Raw genomic sequence first — 17,362 nt, forward strand, 5'->3', positions numbered from 1 at the left:
TGCTAATAATTTTATATTTTACAATCAGTAAAATAAGACATTTGTTAATTGGATATCTTTTATAAACTGCAAGATATGTCCTCAGCCTTGTAGTAATTTCTGAATAGTGTTTATTATTCTTTATTGTGATTTCTTCTGTTAGTTAATTGTAATTTCTAAGAGAACTTCTAGAAATGTTCAGTAATATCCAGTGATGTGCAGGAAGATATTTAACAACTGACTTTCATGTTTGTCAATTATCGTTGTATAAATATTCCTACATGACCAACTTAAAGCTAGAAATGTGACATCACTGAATACAGAGTTGATTAGAAATGTGCAATAACACACCATTACATCATGTTACAATATATATATATATATATATATATGATTGCTGTAGATAATACAACATTAAATAGGAAAATAAGGTAAAATACTGAAGAAGTAATCATATTTCAGTATTTGTTACTTTTGTTGTTACTAATGTATTTATAATTTGAATTTTTAATAAGTGGCTGTGTGTTTAACAAGTGGCTTGTGATATTTAATAATTCCCAATCAGCTCTGTGTGACAATATGGCCCTGTTTTAGCAATCTACTAGTACTTAGCTGTGATCAAAGAAGACATTGGCAACAATGTTTCAGTAGTAGCTCCAAAGCTCCTTTTAAATCTCATGTTGGAGGAACCCAACTTGACTCTATCTAGGTTTAGATCAGAGGTTCCTAAACTGCAGCACATGACAGAATCACCTAGAGAGCTTGGCCAAACACACATTGTTGGACCTAACTCCCAGAATATCTTGTGACTTAACAATTTGAATTTCTAATAAATTGTCTGGTGATGCTGATACTTCAGATGGTAGGAACCACACTTTGAAAAACAGTTGGTTTTAATGTTTTTCAGGTTCATTTGTTTACTGTGAGTAGAGATATGTCCAAAAAACAAAATCAACTCTATGTTGAATAAGGAATCTGATATTCATTTATAATACACCTTTAGCTCTAAACTACAAATTCCTTGGCTTCTGGTATCTGCTCCAAGTTATATATAATGAAGATCCCAACTTGCTGATCTTGGGCATAACCATTCCTCCACCTACCTCTTTAAAATGTTTTTTATTAAATCTTTTAAATTATACTTTTAGTTATGGAGTACATGGGCAGAAACGTGCAGGTTTGTTACAAATGTATACATGTACACCGTGGTGGTTTGCTGCATCCATCACCCCATCATCTACATTGGGTATTTCTCCTAGTGCTAACCCTCCCCTAAGTCCCAGCCCCTGCTATCCTTCCCCTAGCCCCCCAACCCCTGACAGGCCCTGGTTTGTGATGTTCTCCTCCCTGTGACGATGTGTTCTCATTGTTTAACACCCACTTATGAGTGAGAACATGCAGTGTTTGGTTTTCTGTTCTTGTGTCAGTTTGCTGAGAATGATGGTTTCCAGCTTTATCCATGTTCCTGCAAAGGGCAAGAACTCATCCTTTTTTATGGCTGCATAGTATTCCATGGTGTATATGTACCACATTTTCTTTATCCAGTCTAACGTTGATGGGAAGTTGGGTTGGTTCCAAGTCTTTGCTATTGTGAACACTGCTGCAATAAACATATGTGTGCATGGGTCTTTATAATAGAGTGATTTATAATCCTTTGGGTATACACCCAGTAATGGGATTGCTGGATCAAATGGTATTTCTATTTCTAGATCCTTGAGAAATTGCCAAACTGTACTCCACAATGATTAAACTAATTTACACTCCCACCAACAGTGTATAAGTGATCCTATTTCTCCACATTCTCTCCAGCGTCTGTCTCCTGATTTTTTAATGGCTGCCATTCTAACTGGCGTGAGATGGCATCTCAGTATGGTTTTGATGTGCATTTCTCTAATGACCAATGATGATGAGCTTTTTTTTTCATATGTTTGTTGGCTGCATAAATGTCTTCTTTTGAAAAGTGTCTATTCATATCCTTTGCCCACTTTTTGATGGGGTTTTTTCTTGCAAATTTGTTGCAGTTCTTCATTAATTCTGTTTATTAGGCTTTTGTGAGATGGATAAATTGCAAAAATGTTTTCCCATTCTGTTGGTTTCTGGTTCACTGTAATGATAGTTTCTTTTGGTGTTAAGAAGCTCTTTAGTTTAATTAGATCCCATTTGTCGATTTTGGCTTCTTTTGCCATTGTTCTTGATGTTTTAGTCATGATGTCCTTGCCCATGCCTGTGTCCTGAATGGCATTGCCTTATGGCAACAAATATTTTCTGTTTGAGTGGTTATATCACTTCTCTTTTTTTTCTCTCTTATTCTCTTTTCTTGAATCTTCTTTTTCCATTTTCTCTCTGATTTTTTTCTCCCATCCCTTTTATTCTTTCTCTTTCTCCCCCAACTGTTCTTCCCTCCTCTCTTTTGTTATTAGTTCTCTGTTCCATTTTCCTTCTCTCTTCCCCTGCTTCCAAGCTCCTTTTTGGTCCCTCTGAACAATCATTTATATAAATGTCAGTACCTTTCCCTGCCTCCTCTCTGAATCTTTTTATTCATTTAAAAAGCAGAAATATGACTTTACATAAGCAAACTAACAAATATGTACTTGGTAAGGCATACTGTAGTACCTAGTTATATAACAGTCTAAGGAGAGGTAGAAATGAGGACAGGAAAATTCAAATTATTTTAAATTGCTTCAGATATTAATTTTAGTTCTGTTTTATATTTTAAAATAATAATAGGTATATAGCTCTAGAAGTATTAATAATGTTATCTAAATATGATTTTTTCTATATATGCATGTAAACATATGCATGTATCTTAAACAGCTGATAGACCACAGGAATTTGCTATAAAAATATACCCTGGTCATAATTAGATTATGTTACTACCTGAGAAGAGAGACTCAAGTTTTATTATCTATACTGTAAAACAGAAACTAAATGATACTGAAGAACAGACATTTGAAAGAAGGTTAGAACAAAAAGGAAGGAGTTTGTGATCATAAGAAAGAAAGTAAATCTTCTTCCTCATTGAAGAATTGGCTCAGTGTCTGACATTTGGATCCTTGGGACCATTTGGGGAGACCAGGTAGGAAACCAACACAGACCGAATTGCCATTAGTTTCCCAGAAAGCTCAGAAAGATAGCAACTAAGCTACTGATTTGATCTATCTGGCTTCAGCACTTGACTTAAGAAGCATATAAAGGCCCTGCGGAAGGACTAAGCCACTGGTGATATATCCATTTTACATTTTGGGCAGTGAGTTCATGAAAGTTAGCACATATATTTTAGTCAAGAAGAAGCTGAATCCTAAAAAAGAAATACAGGGGTGCTGAAGTCTTTATTTTCTAGGTCATGAAGGGATTCAAATATTTACTCTACTCAAATAAGCTCTAGATTGTCATATGTATTCTCTATATATTAAAAATAAAGAGTAATAATCTTCTGTTATTTTAGCTGCCACTAGAAGTGTTGGGAATTATATGTCTTAAAATACATGATTCTAGTAATTTCTGACAGAAATTCATATGACAGAAGATGAAAAGATTGTGATGTGCAATTGGCTGGGGCTTAATCAGAAAACTCTATGTTGATAGCATTATGTAACTATATAATGGTAGCACTATAATTGTACTACCATTAGGTATCCGAAAATATTGCATTTAACACATATATTCTGTTTGATTGTTATGTTGCATATAACATTCCTGTAAGCTAGCTCCTTAGCTGTTAATCTAGAAAACTCTCTTCTCTAATGTTCCTCTGTCCTAATAGACCTGAGCACTTATACAACACCGCATATACAATAATATTTTCCAACACATTGCTAGAACTCTGTGTTAAGTTCCTAAGACTGCTGTAAGAAGATGCTCTGAACTAGGAGGCTTAAAACAACATAAATTTGTTATCTCACAGTTCTGGAGGATAAAATTCCAAAATCAAGATGTTGGCAGCATTGGTTCCTACTGGAGATTCTGGCAAGCATCTGTTTTATACATTTCTTCTAGCTTGTAGTGGTTTATAGCAATTCTTGATAACCCTTGGCTGTTAGATATATTACTGTAATTTCTGTGTTCATCTTCAGATGATACTCTTCATTCTTCAAACATATGTCTTTGTGTTTTCACATGGCCTTTTCAAATGGACACCAGTCATTGCATTTAATCCACTATGACCACATCTCAACGTAACTGGTTATATCAGCAACAGTCTATTTCCAAATAAAGTTGTGTTCTAAAGTGGGGGTGGAGTAAATTTTGAGGGAACATTATTTAACCTAATTCAAACTCTTAACAAACTATCATTAAAGATTACCAGATAAAATGTATATTTTATATATCAGCTATTATATATCTGAAGAGTATGAATATATGCTAAAATTTACTCTGATGTTGAATATTAGAATGTTCATAACTGCTTGGGCACTGAAAATAAAACTTATATTCTAGTACCCATCTTGAAGTCAGATGTTAGATGTTCAGCATTGCTAAGCCCCATATATGTCTAGTTAATATCTTAACAACTAGTGGTTACTTAATAGCAACAGAATCTTTCAGCTTTAATAGCTCTTAATTTTTCAATCTGACTTTCTTCTTCCATAACCTATAATAATTGACTTTCTCTGTGACATTTTTCTGTAAATAAAATTATTTTCAAACATAACCTCCTTAAAAAAAATCTCTGCCATCATTAGTTTATTCGCTATGTATCTTCATAACCCAGAAAACATCCCATTTCACATTATCTAATTCCCCCAAACAGTGTTTTGCTCATAGAAAGACAAATTTGCTACAGACCAAATGTCTACTTGATTTTTATGCTTAACTGAACTAATATGAATAGTTTGTATTCCCAAAAATATATGACAAAAATCTGAGAATATATATTTAATTAAATGTTGATTGTCTCTGCTTACATATAGCAGAATAATATGAAATATAAAATAACTTTCATAAAGACTCACAAGTTAATATGGAGCAGGAATTTGTGAAAAAGCAATGTCCAATTTATTAATTTATATCTTTGATATCTGCATTCTGTTGGATTCTGTGTGCTTCCTATTGAATTCTAGAATGTATGATGTTTTAAAATTTCAATGCAAACATAGTGTAAATTGATAAAAAATTAGAGAAATTTTTCTGAAAGATGTAAAATTGAGGTAGTACCTAATCATGTTGCATATACCTTAAAAATCATTTCTAGTATGATGATTAAATTAAGAAGAGCTATGTGGTTTCCAAATTTATGTTGTTAATAATTTAAAGGGTAAAATCGACTAATTGACACTCTAATGAAGATTTTCTGACTTTGCAAGTATAGCTTCAAGAATACATGTGAGCCTTATGTTTCATTATTAGAAAAGAAATTCCAAGATAATGTCTTAGGTGCCAAGGATTTCATGATCCTCCTGGTAAAAATAATTTTGTTATTTTTCATCTAAAAATGAAATTTTAAGAAATTTATTTAAAACCATGCATTGCTACAAAGACCAGTAGCAAGCTCCTAAGAATAGCACTGCATCTAAATGATATCTAGATATGAATAAATGAGAGAACAAAAGAGAGGAAGAAAGTGACTATGTGTGCCTATGTGTGTGTGGTTTTGACTGATGAAGAGGTAGAGGTGCTTTTTTAAAAACATCTTTACTTTTCCTATCTGAAAAAGAAATGTAATTTAAAACTTTCCTTCATTTAAATTAACCTGTAACTCAGTAGTTGCAGAAATTAATTATAACAATGCCTAAACCATGCAGCCAAAGACCCTTAAGGAATAAACCTAGGAAGTGAACTAAGAGTGAAGAATGTATCAAGCCCATTTCTTTCTAATTCTTTTTTTCTTTAGATTTAAGATAATATGTATTTTTATTTTTATTTATTTATTTATTTATTTAATTTTTTTTTTTGAGGCAGAGTTTCGCTCTTGTTACCCAGGCTGGAGTGCAATGGCACGATCTTGGCTCACCTCAACCTTTGTCTCCTGGGTTCAGGTAATTCTCCTGCCTCAGCCTCCTGAGTAGCTGGGATTACAGGCACATGCCACCGTGCCCAGCTAATTTTTTGTATTTTTAGTAGAGACAGGGTTTCACCATGTTGACCAGGATGGTCTCGATCTCTTGACCTCGTGATCCACCCGCCTCAGCCTCCCAAAGTGCTGGGATTACAGGCATGAGCCACTACGCTCGTCCCTTATTTTATTTTAAAAATTTATTTATTATACTTTAAGTTCTGGGGTGCATGTGCAGAATGTGCAGGTTTGTCGTATAGGTATACACATGCCATGGTTGTTTGCTGCATTCATCACTGTGTCATCTACATTAGGTATTTATCCTAATGGTATACCTCCCTAATTCCGCCACCCCCTCCTATCCCTCTCATAGGGACATGTTATGTTCCCCTCCCTGTGTCCATGTGTTCTCATTGTTCAACACCCGCTTATGAGTGAGAACAGGTGGTGTTTGGTTTTCTGTTCTTATGTCAGTTTACTGAGAATGATGGTTTACAGCTTCATTCACATCCCTGCAAAGGACATGAACTCTTCCTTTTTTATGACTGCAAAGTATTCCATGGTGCATATGTGCCTAATTTTCCTTATCCAGTCTAACATTGATGGGCATTTAGGTTGGTTCCAAGTCTTTGCTATTGTGAACACTGCTGCAGTTAACATACGTATGCATGGGTCTTTATAATAGAATAATTTATAATCCTTTGGGTATATACCCAATAATGGGATTGCTGGGTCAAATGGTATTTCTATTTCTAGATCCTTGAGGAATTGCCAAACTGTATTCCACAATGATTGAACTAATTTACACTCCCACCAACAGTGTATAAGTGATCCTATTTCTCCACATTCTCTATTGTCTTCTGATTTTTTAATGATTGCCATTCTAATTGATGTGAGATGGTATCTCACTGTGGTTTTGCTTTTCTCTAATGACCAGTGATGATGAGCTTTTTTTATATGTTTGTTGGCTGCATAAATTTCTCCTTTTGAGAAGTGTCTGTTCATGGTTTTTGCCCAGTTTTTGATGGGGTTGTTTTTTTCTTGTAAACTTTTTAGGTTCTTTGTAGATTCTGGATATTAGCCCTTTGTCAGATGGGTAGATTGCAAAACATTTTTCCCATTCTGTTGGTTGTCTGTTCACTCTAATGATGGTTTCTCTTGCTGTGCAGAAGTCTTTAATTAGATCCCATTTGTCTATTTTAGCTTTTGTTGCATTGATTTTGGTGTTTTAGTTGTGAAGTCCTTGACCATGCCTATGTCCTGAATGATATTGCCTAGGTTTTCTTCTAGGGTTTTTATGCTGTTAAATCTTATGTTTAAATCTTTAATCAATCTGGAATTAAGTTTTAGATAAAGTGTAAGAAAGGGTTCCAGTTTCAGCTTTCTGCATATGGCAGGCCAGTTTTCCCAACAACATTTATTAAATAGGGAATCATTTCCCCATTGCTTGTGTTTGTCAGGTTTGTCAAAGATCAGATGGTTGTAGATGTGTGGCATTAATTTTGTTGACTCTCTTCAGTTCCATTGATCTATATCTCTGTTTTGGTACTAGTACCATGCCGTTTTGTTTACTGTAGCCTTGTAGCATAGTTTGAAGTCAGGTCATATGATGCCTTCAACTTTTTGTTTTTGTTTTTGTCTTTTTTTTTTTCCTTAGGATTGTTTTGACTATGCAGGCTGATTTTTGCTTCCATATGAAGTGTAAGGTGTTTTTTTTTTTTGTTGTTCTCCCAATTCTGTGAAGAAAGTCAATGGTAGCTTGATGGTGATAGTATTGAATCTATAAACTTCTTTGTGCAGTATGGCCATTTTCACAATATTGATTCTTCCTAACCATGAACATAGAATGTTTTTCCATCTCTTTGTGTCCTCTCTGATTTCCTTGAGCAATGGTTTGTAGTTCTTCTTGAAGAGATGCTTCACATGCTTTGTAAGTTGTATTACTAGGTATTTTTTTCACTTTGTAGCAATTGTGAATGGGTGTTCACTCATGTTTTAGTTCTCTGTCTGTTATTGGTGTATAGTAATGCTTGTAATTTTTGCACATAAATTTTGTATCCTGAGGCTTTGCTGAAGTTGCTTATCAGCTTAAGGAGGTTTTCAGCTGAAATGGTGGGGTTTCTAAACATATAATTATGTCATCTGCAAAGAGAGAGAATTTGACTTTCTCTTTTCCTAATTGAATACCCTTTATTTCTTTTTTTTTTTTTTTTTTTTTTTTTTTTTGCCACATTGCCCTGCACAGAAATTCCAATACTGTGTTGAATAGGAGTGGTAAGAGAGGGCATTCTTGTCTAATATCAGTTTTCAAAGGGAATGCTTTCAGTGTTTGCCTGATGAGTATGATACTGGCTGTGGGTTTGTCATAAATAGCTATTATTTTGAGATACATTCCCTTGATACCTAGTTTATTGAGAATTTTTAGCCCAAAGGGCTGTTGAATTTTGTCAAAGGGCTTCTCTGCATCTATTGAGAAAATCATGTTGTTTTTGTCTTCGATTCTGTTTATGCGATTGATTATATTTACAGATTTGCATATGTTGAACCAGCCTTGCATCCCAGGGATGAAGCCAACTTGATTTGTGATGAATAAGCTTTTTGATGTGCTGTTGCGTTTGGTTTTTCAGTATTTTATTGATGATTTTTGCATCAGTGTTCATCATGGATATTAGCCTAAAATTTTCTTTTTCAGTTGTGTCTCTGCCAGGTTTTCCTATCAGGATGATGTTGATCTCACAGAAAGACTTAGGGAGGGTTCCCTCTTTTTGTATTGTTTGGAATCGTTTCAGAAGACATTGTACCAGTTTCTCTTTGTATGTCTGGTAGAATTCGGCTGTGAACTGGTCGGGTCCTGGACTTTTTTTGATTGACAGGCTAATAATTGCTGCCTCAATTTCAGACCTTATAAGTCTGTTTGGGGATTCAACTTCTTTCTGGTTTAGTCTTGGGATGGTGTAAGTCTCCAGGAATTGATCAGTTTCTTCTGTATTTACTGTTTTTTTGCATAGAAGTATTTGTAGTAATCGCTGATGGTAGTTTGTATTTCTATAGTATCACAGTTTAGGAGGTAGTTTGTATTTCTGTAGGTGGTGGTATCCCCTTTATCATTTCTTATTTCATCTATTTGATTCTGTTCTCTCTTCTTTTTATTAGCCCAGCTAGTGATCTATCTATTTTGTTGATATTTGCAAAAAAAAAAAAAAAAGAAAGAAAGAAAAAAAAGCAGCTCCTGAATTTACTGGTTTTTTGAAGGGTTTGTTGTTGTTGTTGTTGTTTCTCTCTCCTTCAGTTCTGCTCTGATCTTAGTTATTTCTTGTCTTCTGCTAGCTTTTGAATTTGTTTGACCTTGCTCCTCTAATTCTTTTAATTGTGATGTTAGGGTGTTGATTTTAGATCTTTTCTCACTTCTCTTGTGGGCATTTACTGCTATAAATTTCCCTCTAGACACTGCTTTAAATGTGTCCCAGAGATTCTGGTATGTCTTGTCTTTATTCTCACTGTTTTTGAAGAACATCCTTATTTCTGCCTTCATTTCATTATTTATCCAGTAATCATTCAGGAGCAGGTTGTTCAGTTTTCATGTAGCTGTGTGGTTTTGAGGGAGTTTCTTAATTCTGAGTTTTATTTTGATTGTACTGTGGTCTGAGAGATGGTTTGTTATGATTTCCATTCTTTTGCACTAGCTGAGGAGTGTTTTACTTCAAGTTATGTGGTCAATTTTAGAGTAAGTGTGATGTGGTGCTGAGAAGAATGTATATTCTATGTATTTGGGGTGGAGAGTTCCGTAGATTTCTATTAGGTCTGCTTGGTCCAGATCTGAGTTCAAGTCCTGGATATCATTGTTGATTTTCTGACTTGCTGATCTGTCTAATATTGACAGTGAGGTATTAAAGTCTCCCACTATTATTGTGTGGGAATCTAATTCTCTTTGTAGGTCTCTAAGAACTTGCTTTATGAATCTGGGTGGTCCTATATTGAGTGCATATATTTTAGGATAGTTAGCTGTTCTTGTTGCATTGATCCTTTTACCATTATGTAATGCCCTTCTTTGTCTCTTTTGATCTTTGTTGGTTTAAAGTCTGTTTTATCAGACACTAGGATTGCACCCTTGCTTTTTTTTGCCTTCCATATGCTCAGTAAAGCTTCTTCCATCACTTTTTATGAGCCTGTGTGTCTGCACACGAGATCCATCTCCTGAATACAGCACACCAATGGGTCTTGACTCTTTATCCAATTTGCCAGTCTGTGTCTTTTGATTGGGGCATTTAGCTCATTTACACTTAGGGTTAATATTGTTTTGTGTGAATGTGATTCTGCCATTTTGATGTTAGCTGGTTGTTTTGCCTGTTACCTGAGGCAATTTCTTCATAGTGTCAATGGTCTTTACAATTTGTATGTTTTTGGAGCAGCTGGTACTGGTTGTTCGTTTCCATGTTTAGTGCTTCCTTCAGGAGCTCTTCTAAGGCAGGCCTAGTGGTGATGAAATCTCTCATCAGTTGCTTGTCCATAAAGGATTTTATTTCTCCTTTGCCTATGATGCTTGGTTTGGCTGGATATGAAATTCTGGGTTGAAAATTCTTTGCTTTAAGGATGCTGAATGTTGGCCCCCACTCTATTCCAGCTTGTAGGGTTTCTGCCAAGAGAGCTGCTGTGAGGGCTTTTTGTTTTTAGATTTTTAATGAAATAGTACTTTCATATAGCTCGTTTCTCTTGATACTATTTCTCTCTTCATCCATCAAGAGCTTGGTGGGCAACTTCTCCCCTGTGCCTTACCCAGTGGAGCTCCTAGAGTCTTTGTGTTAGCTACCACAGTCCTACCTGGTAACACCACTGTTTCGTTTCCCCTTCTGTGTTATACTCCATTCTCACAGCTATTATTGGGGGGAAAGTGTGTAATAGAAATTGATTTATTTAAAAAATATTTATGACTAAATTACAAGTCATTATAGTTCACTTTTATGGAGAGCTTTATAGGTTTTAGAGACTGTGCTATCAAAAGAGGAATGATTCTAAGGAGACCCTATACTGTGCTCAGTATAGAACTGACCATAATGTTCGTGCTCAATAAATGTTGATTCAATTGGTTAAAATGTTAACCTTCCCATGAATGTATACATTTTATGAAAGGTAGCCTACCAGAGTGGAAACAGAATATTAGAAATTAAAGATTAATTTCAATCTCAGTTTTTCTATGTACCTTCTAGTGGTGTTTGCTAAGTTATTTAGCTTCTATTGGTCAAAGTGTTTGAATATTGAAAATGGGATTAAGACCTCTCACTTCCAATGTTATAAGTCATATGGTGTTAACATTACAGTAATATAGGAAATAGCCTTAAACATTACATATAGTAGGCATTTATTATCTAAAAAAAGATTAAAGGAATAAAATCTCTAACAAATATTTTATTCAGTGTCAAAACTTATGAGAAATTGATTAAGCAAGTGTTTCTCAATCTGGATGAATGGCATTGATATATGCCCCACTGACTATGGGCATGGTGTGGGTCCAGATGGAGTATATAAGAATCTTGAGATATAAAGCATTTTATTTTAATAAAACCCATTTTATGTGTTTTTGGCTTTTTAAAGCAGAAGAAATAAAGTTCAGCACCATATTCACCCATTAGAGGATAAACAGGAAAAAGGTATACTTAATTTTAAAGCAGAATTCTCTACAAATTATGGTCTATATTCTTTGTTATGAGAGCATTTCTAGTGGCTATAAATACATATACAGGCATAATGAGTGAGATAAGTAGGTTAGAAAATTATCAGTAATGTCTAAGTTGATTTGTGCTGCTATAACAGAATACCACAAACTGGGTAATTTATAAAAATAGAGAAATTAATTTTCTTATAGTCCTGGAGGCAGGAAAGCTCAATATCAAGATGCCTGCAGCTTTGGTTGTCTGGTCAGGGCTGCTTTCTGCTTCCAAGGAAGGCAGAAATCAAGCTAGACCAGCATGTAAACCCTTTTTGTAAGGGCCTTAATCTAATTCATGCAGAAGGAAATCTCATGGTCCAATCACCCCTTACAGGTCCCACTGCTTATTGCTATTATACTGGTAATACTTGAATTTTGGAGGGGATACTTTCAAACTATAGCAAGTACCTTGCTCTTTTAGAAAAGTGTTATTTCAGTGTTCATGAATCTTTACTCTCCAAACTGGTTTTTTTAATAATAAAAAATAAAGTCCTTGGAATGTTCTGAGTGCAGCTTAATAAACTTAAAATGTAATTTTGAAGCTGAGCCCTCAGCAGCCCAGTAACCAGGAGAGCTTTAGAGATCCAAGTAGTAGCAACTAAAAGTCAGCCTCTTTGAAGTACCGTCTTTGAATCGTTCAATTCCAGAGATGACTGGGCACCATAACTAACAATCCCATCAAGTACATACAAGGTACAGAATACACAGTTACTCAAAGAAAATTGGAGAATTTTCAAATATTTTTACATGTATGTTACAAAACTTACATGAGCCAAGTTACTGTCATAACTATGCATTTACTTCAAATTAAAATATGCAACTTTAATACATTTTTTCTCATATTTTGGGCTCTGGTGTACATGTGCACATCCAGCATTCTGCAGGATTGTTGCATACGTACATACATGCCATGGTGGCTTGCTGTTTCCATCCCCCCACTGCACCCCAGTCGCCTACATCAGGCATTTCTCCCTGTGTTATCCCGCCCCATCCTCCCTGCTCCCCCACTGTCACTCCCTTCTCCTCCCCTCCACCCTCTACCACCAAGTCCAGTGAGCATTTTTCTCTTCCCTGTGCCCAAGTGTTCTCATTGTTCATCATCCGCCTATGAACGAAAACATGTGGTGTTTCGTTTTCTGTTCTTGTGTCAGTTTGCTGAGAATAATGATTTCTAGATTCATCTATGTCTCTACAAAGGACATGAACTTATCGTTTTTTTGTGGCTGCATAGTATTCCTTTGTGTATATATGCCACATTTTCTTTGTCCAGTCTACCACTGATGGGCATTTGGGTTGGTTCCAGGTCTTTGTTAGTGTAAACAGCATCGCAGCAAACATACATGTGCATATGTCTTTATAATAGAGTGATTGATAACCCTTTGGTTACATACCCAGTAATGGGATTGCTGGGTCCAGTGGAATTTCTATTTCTAGATCCTTGAGTAATTGCCACACTGTCTTCCATAATGGTTGAACTAATTTAAACTCCCACCAACAGTGTAAAAGTGTTCCTATTTCTTCACATATTCTCTAGCATCTGTTGTCTCCAGATTTTTTAATGATTGCCATTCTAACTGGCTTGAGATGGTATCAATGTGGTTTTGATTTGTATTTCTCTAATGACCAATGATGAGCATTTTTTCATGTTTGTTGGCCACATATATGTCTTCTTTTGAAAAGTGTCTGTTCATATCCTTCACCGACTTTTGAATGGGTTTGTTTGTTTCTTTCTTGTAAATCTGCTTTAGTTCTTTGTAGATTCTGGACATTAGCCCTTTGTCAGATGGGTAGCTTGCAAAAATTTTTTCCCATTCTCTTGGTTGCCAGTTCACTCTAATGATTGTTTCTTTTGCTGTGTAGAAGCTATTAAGTTTAATTAGATCCCATTTGTCTATTTTGGCTTTTGTTGCCTTTGCTTTTGGTATTTTAATCATGAAGACCTTGTCTATGACAATGTCTTAGATGGTGTTGCCTAGTTTTTCTTACAGAGTTTTTAATGGTATTAGGTGTTATGTTTAAATCTTTAATCCACCTGGAGTTAATTTTTGTATAAGGCATAAGGAAGGGATCCATTTTCAGCTTTCTGCATATGCTAGCCTGTTTTCCCAACACTATTTATTGAACAGGAAATCCTTTCCCCATTGCTTGTTTTTGTCCGATTTGTCAAAGATCAGATGGTTGTAGATGTGTGGAATTGTTTCCGAGACCTCTGTTCTGTTCCATTGGCCTATATCTCTGTTTTGGCACCAGTAACATGCTGTTTTGATTACTGTAGCCTTGTAGTATAGTTTGAAGTCAGGTAGCATGATGCCTCCAGCTTTGTTCTTTTTGCTTAGGATTGTTTTGGCTATGCGGGCTCTCTTTTGGTTCCATATGAAGTTTAAGGTGTTTTTTTTTTTTTTTTTCCAGTTCTGTGAAGAAGGTTAATAGTAGCTTAATGAGGATAGCATTAAATCTATAAATTATTTTGAGCAGTATGGCCATTTTCATGATATTGTTTCTTCCTACCCATGAGCATGGAATGTTTTTCCATCTGTTTGTGTCCTCTCCTATTTCCTTGAGCAGTAGTTTGTAGTTCTCCTTGAAGAGGTCTTTTACATCCTTTCTTAGTATTCTTAGGTATTTTATTCCCTTTGTAGCAGTTGTAAATGGAGTTCACTCATGATGTGTCTCTCTGTCTGTTGTTGGTGCACAGGAATGCTTGTTGTTTCTGCACGTTGATTTTGTATCCTGAGACTTTGCCAAAGTTGCTTATCAGCTTAAGGAGGTTTAGGGCTGAGACATGGGGTCTTCTAAATACACGATCGGGTAGTCTGCAAATTGTGACAATTTGACCCCTTTTCCTAATAGAATGCCCTTTGTTTCTTTTTCTTGCCTAATTACTCAGGCTAGAACTTCCAATACTATATTGAGTAAGAGTGATGAGAGAGGGTATCCTTGTCTAGTGCTAGTTTTTAAAGGGAATGCTTCTAGTTTTTGCCCATTTAGTATGATATTGGTTGTGGGTTTGTCATAAATAACTTTTATTATTTTGATATATGTTCCATTGATACCTAGTTTATTGAGAGTTTTTAGGTAAAGGGCTGTTGAATTTTGTCAAAGGCCTTCTCTGCATCTATTGAGATAATCATGTGGGGTTTTTTTCTTTGTTTCTGTGTATATGGTAGATTATGTTTATAGACTTGCATATGTTAAACCAGCCTTGCATCCCTGGAAGGAAGCCTACTTAATCATGGTGGATAAGCTTTTTGATGTGCTGTTGTATTTGGTTTGCCAGTATTTTATTGAAGATTTTTGCATCAATGTTCATCATGGATATTGGCCTGTAGTTTTCTTTTTCAGTGGTGTCTCTGCCAGGTTTTGGTATCAGGCTGATATTGGTCTCATAGAAAGAGTTAGGGAGGAGTCCCCCCCTTTTTTTTTTTGTATTGTTAGGAATAGTTTCAACAGGGATGGTACCAGCTTCTCTTTGTATATCTGGTAGAATTTGGCTGTGAACCTGTCTGGACCTGGACTTTTTTTGGTTGGTAGGCTATTAATTGCTGCCTCAACTTCAGATGTTGTTTTTGGTCCATTTGGGGTTTCAGCTTCTTCCTGGCTTAGTCTTGGGAGTGTGCAAGTGTCCAGGAATTTATCCATTTCTTCCAGATTTACTGGTTTATGTGCATAGAGCGGTTTATAGTAATCTCTGATGGTAGTTTGTATTTCAAAGGAATCGGTAGTGTTCTCCCCTTTATCATTTTTTATTACATCTATTGAATTCTTCTCTTTTTTCTTTTTTATTAGTCTAGCTAGCAGTCTCTCTATTTTGTTGATCTTTTAAAAAATCCAACTCCTGGATTTATTGATTTTTTTGAAGGGTTTTTGTGTCTCTATATCCACTTCTGCTCTGATCTTTGTTATGTCCTATCTTCTGCTTGCTTTTGAGTATTTTTGACCTTGCTCCTCTATCTCTTTCAATTTTGATGATAGGATATCAATTTTAGGTCTTTCCTTGTTTCTCATGTGGGCATTTATTACTATGAATTTCCCTCTAGACACTGCTTTAAATGTGTCCCATAGATTCTGGTACATTGCCTCTTTAGTCTCATTGGTTTTGAAGAACATTTTTATATCTGCCTTCATTTCATTGTTTATCCATTCATCATGCAGGAGCAAATTGTTCAGTTTCCATGTGATTGTGCAGTTTTGAGTTCTTTTCTTAATCCTGAGTTCTAATTTGATAGCACTGTGCTCTGAGAGACTATTTGTTATGATTTCCATTCTTTTGAATTTGCTGAGGGTGATTTATTTCCAATTATGTGATCAATTTGGAGTAAGTGCAATTTGGTGCTGAGAATGTGTATTCTATGGATTTGGGGTGGGGTGTCCTATAAATGTCTATTAAGTCTGCTTGGTCCAAATCTGTGTTCAAGTCCTGGATACCCTTGTTGACTTTCTGTCTCGTTGATCTATCCAATATTGTCAGTGGAGTGTTAAAGTCTCCCACTATTATTGTGCAGCAGTCTAAGTCTCTTTGTTGGTTGTTAAGAACTTGCTTTATGTATCTGGGTGCTCCTGCTTTGGGTGCAGATATATTTAGGATCGTTAGCTCTTCATGTTGCATTGATCATTTTACCATTATGTAATGCCCTTCTTTGTCTCTTTTGATCTTTGTTGGTTAAAGTCTGTTTTATCAGAGACTAAGATTGCTACCCCTGCTTTTGTTTGCTCTCCAATTGCTTGGTAGATCCTCTTCCACCCCTTTATTTTGAGTCTGTGTGAGTCTTTGCATGTGAGACAGGTCTCCTGAATATAGCACACTGTTGAGTCTTGACTTTTTATCCACTTTGCCAGTCTGTCTTTGGATTGGGACATTTAGGCCATTTACATTCAACATTAATATTGTTACATTTGAATCTGATCCTGCCATTTTGTTACTGACTGGTTGTTTGCCCATTAGTTGATGTGAATTCTTCTTTGCATCATTGTTCTTTACCATTTGTTTTTGCAGTGACTGATACTGGGTGTTCCTTTCCATGTTTAGTACCTCCTTCAGGAGTTCTTGTAAGGCAGGTCTGTAGTGATGACATCTCTCAGCAATTGCTTGACCATAAAGGATTTTATTTCTCCTTCACTTATGAAGCTTAATTGGCTAGATATGCAATTCTTGATTGAAAGTTCTTTTCTTGAAGGATGTTGAATATTGGCCCCTCTCCCTTCTAACTTGCAGAGTTTCTGCCAAGAGATCTGTGTGAGTCTGATAGTCTTTCCTTTGTGGGTTACTCTACCTTTCTCTCTGGCTACCATTAGGATGTTTTTCCTTCATTTCAACCAGGTGAATCTGACAATTATGTGCCTTGGGTGTTGTGTTCTCTGTATTTCCTGGATTTGAATGTTGGCCTGGCTTATTAGGTTGGGGAAGTTCTCTTGGATAATATCCTGAAGAATGTTTTCCAACTTGGATAATATCCTGAAGAATGTTTTCCAACTTGGATTCATTGTCCCTGTCACCTTCAGTTATGCTGATTAAGCATAGATTAGGTCTTTTCACACAATCCCATAGTTCTTGGAGGCTTTATTCATTTCTTTTCTTTTTTCTCTAATCTTGCCTTCTCATTTTATTTCATTGATTTGATCTTCTAACTCTGATATCCTTTCTTCTGCTTAGTTGATTTGGCTGTTGAAACTTGTGCATGTCTCGCAAA

The sequence above is a fragment of the Callithrix jacchus genome, chromosome 1 (assembly GCF_049354715.1).
Source record: "Callithrix jacchus isolate 240 chromosome 1, calJac240_pri, whole genome shotgun sequence".
In the NCBI taxonomy this organism is placed as follows: Eukaryota; Metazoa; Chordata; class Mammalia; order Primates; family Cebidae; genus Callithrix; species Callithrix jacchus.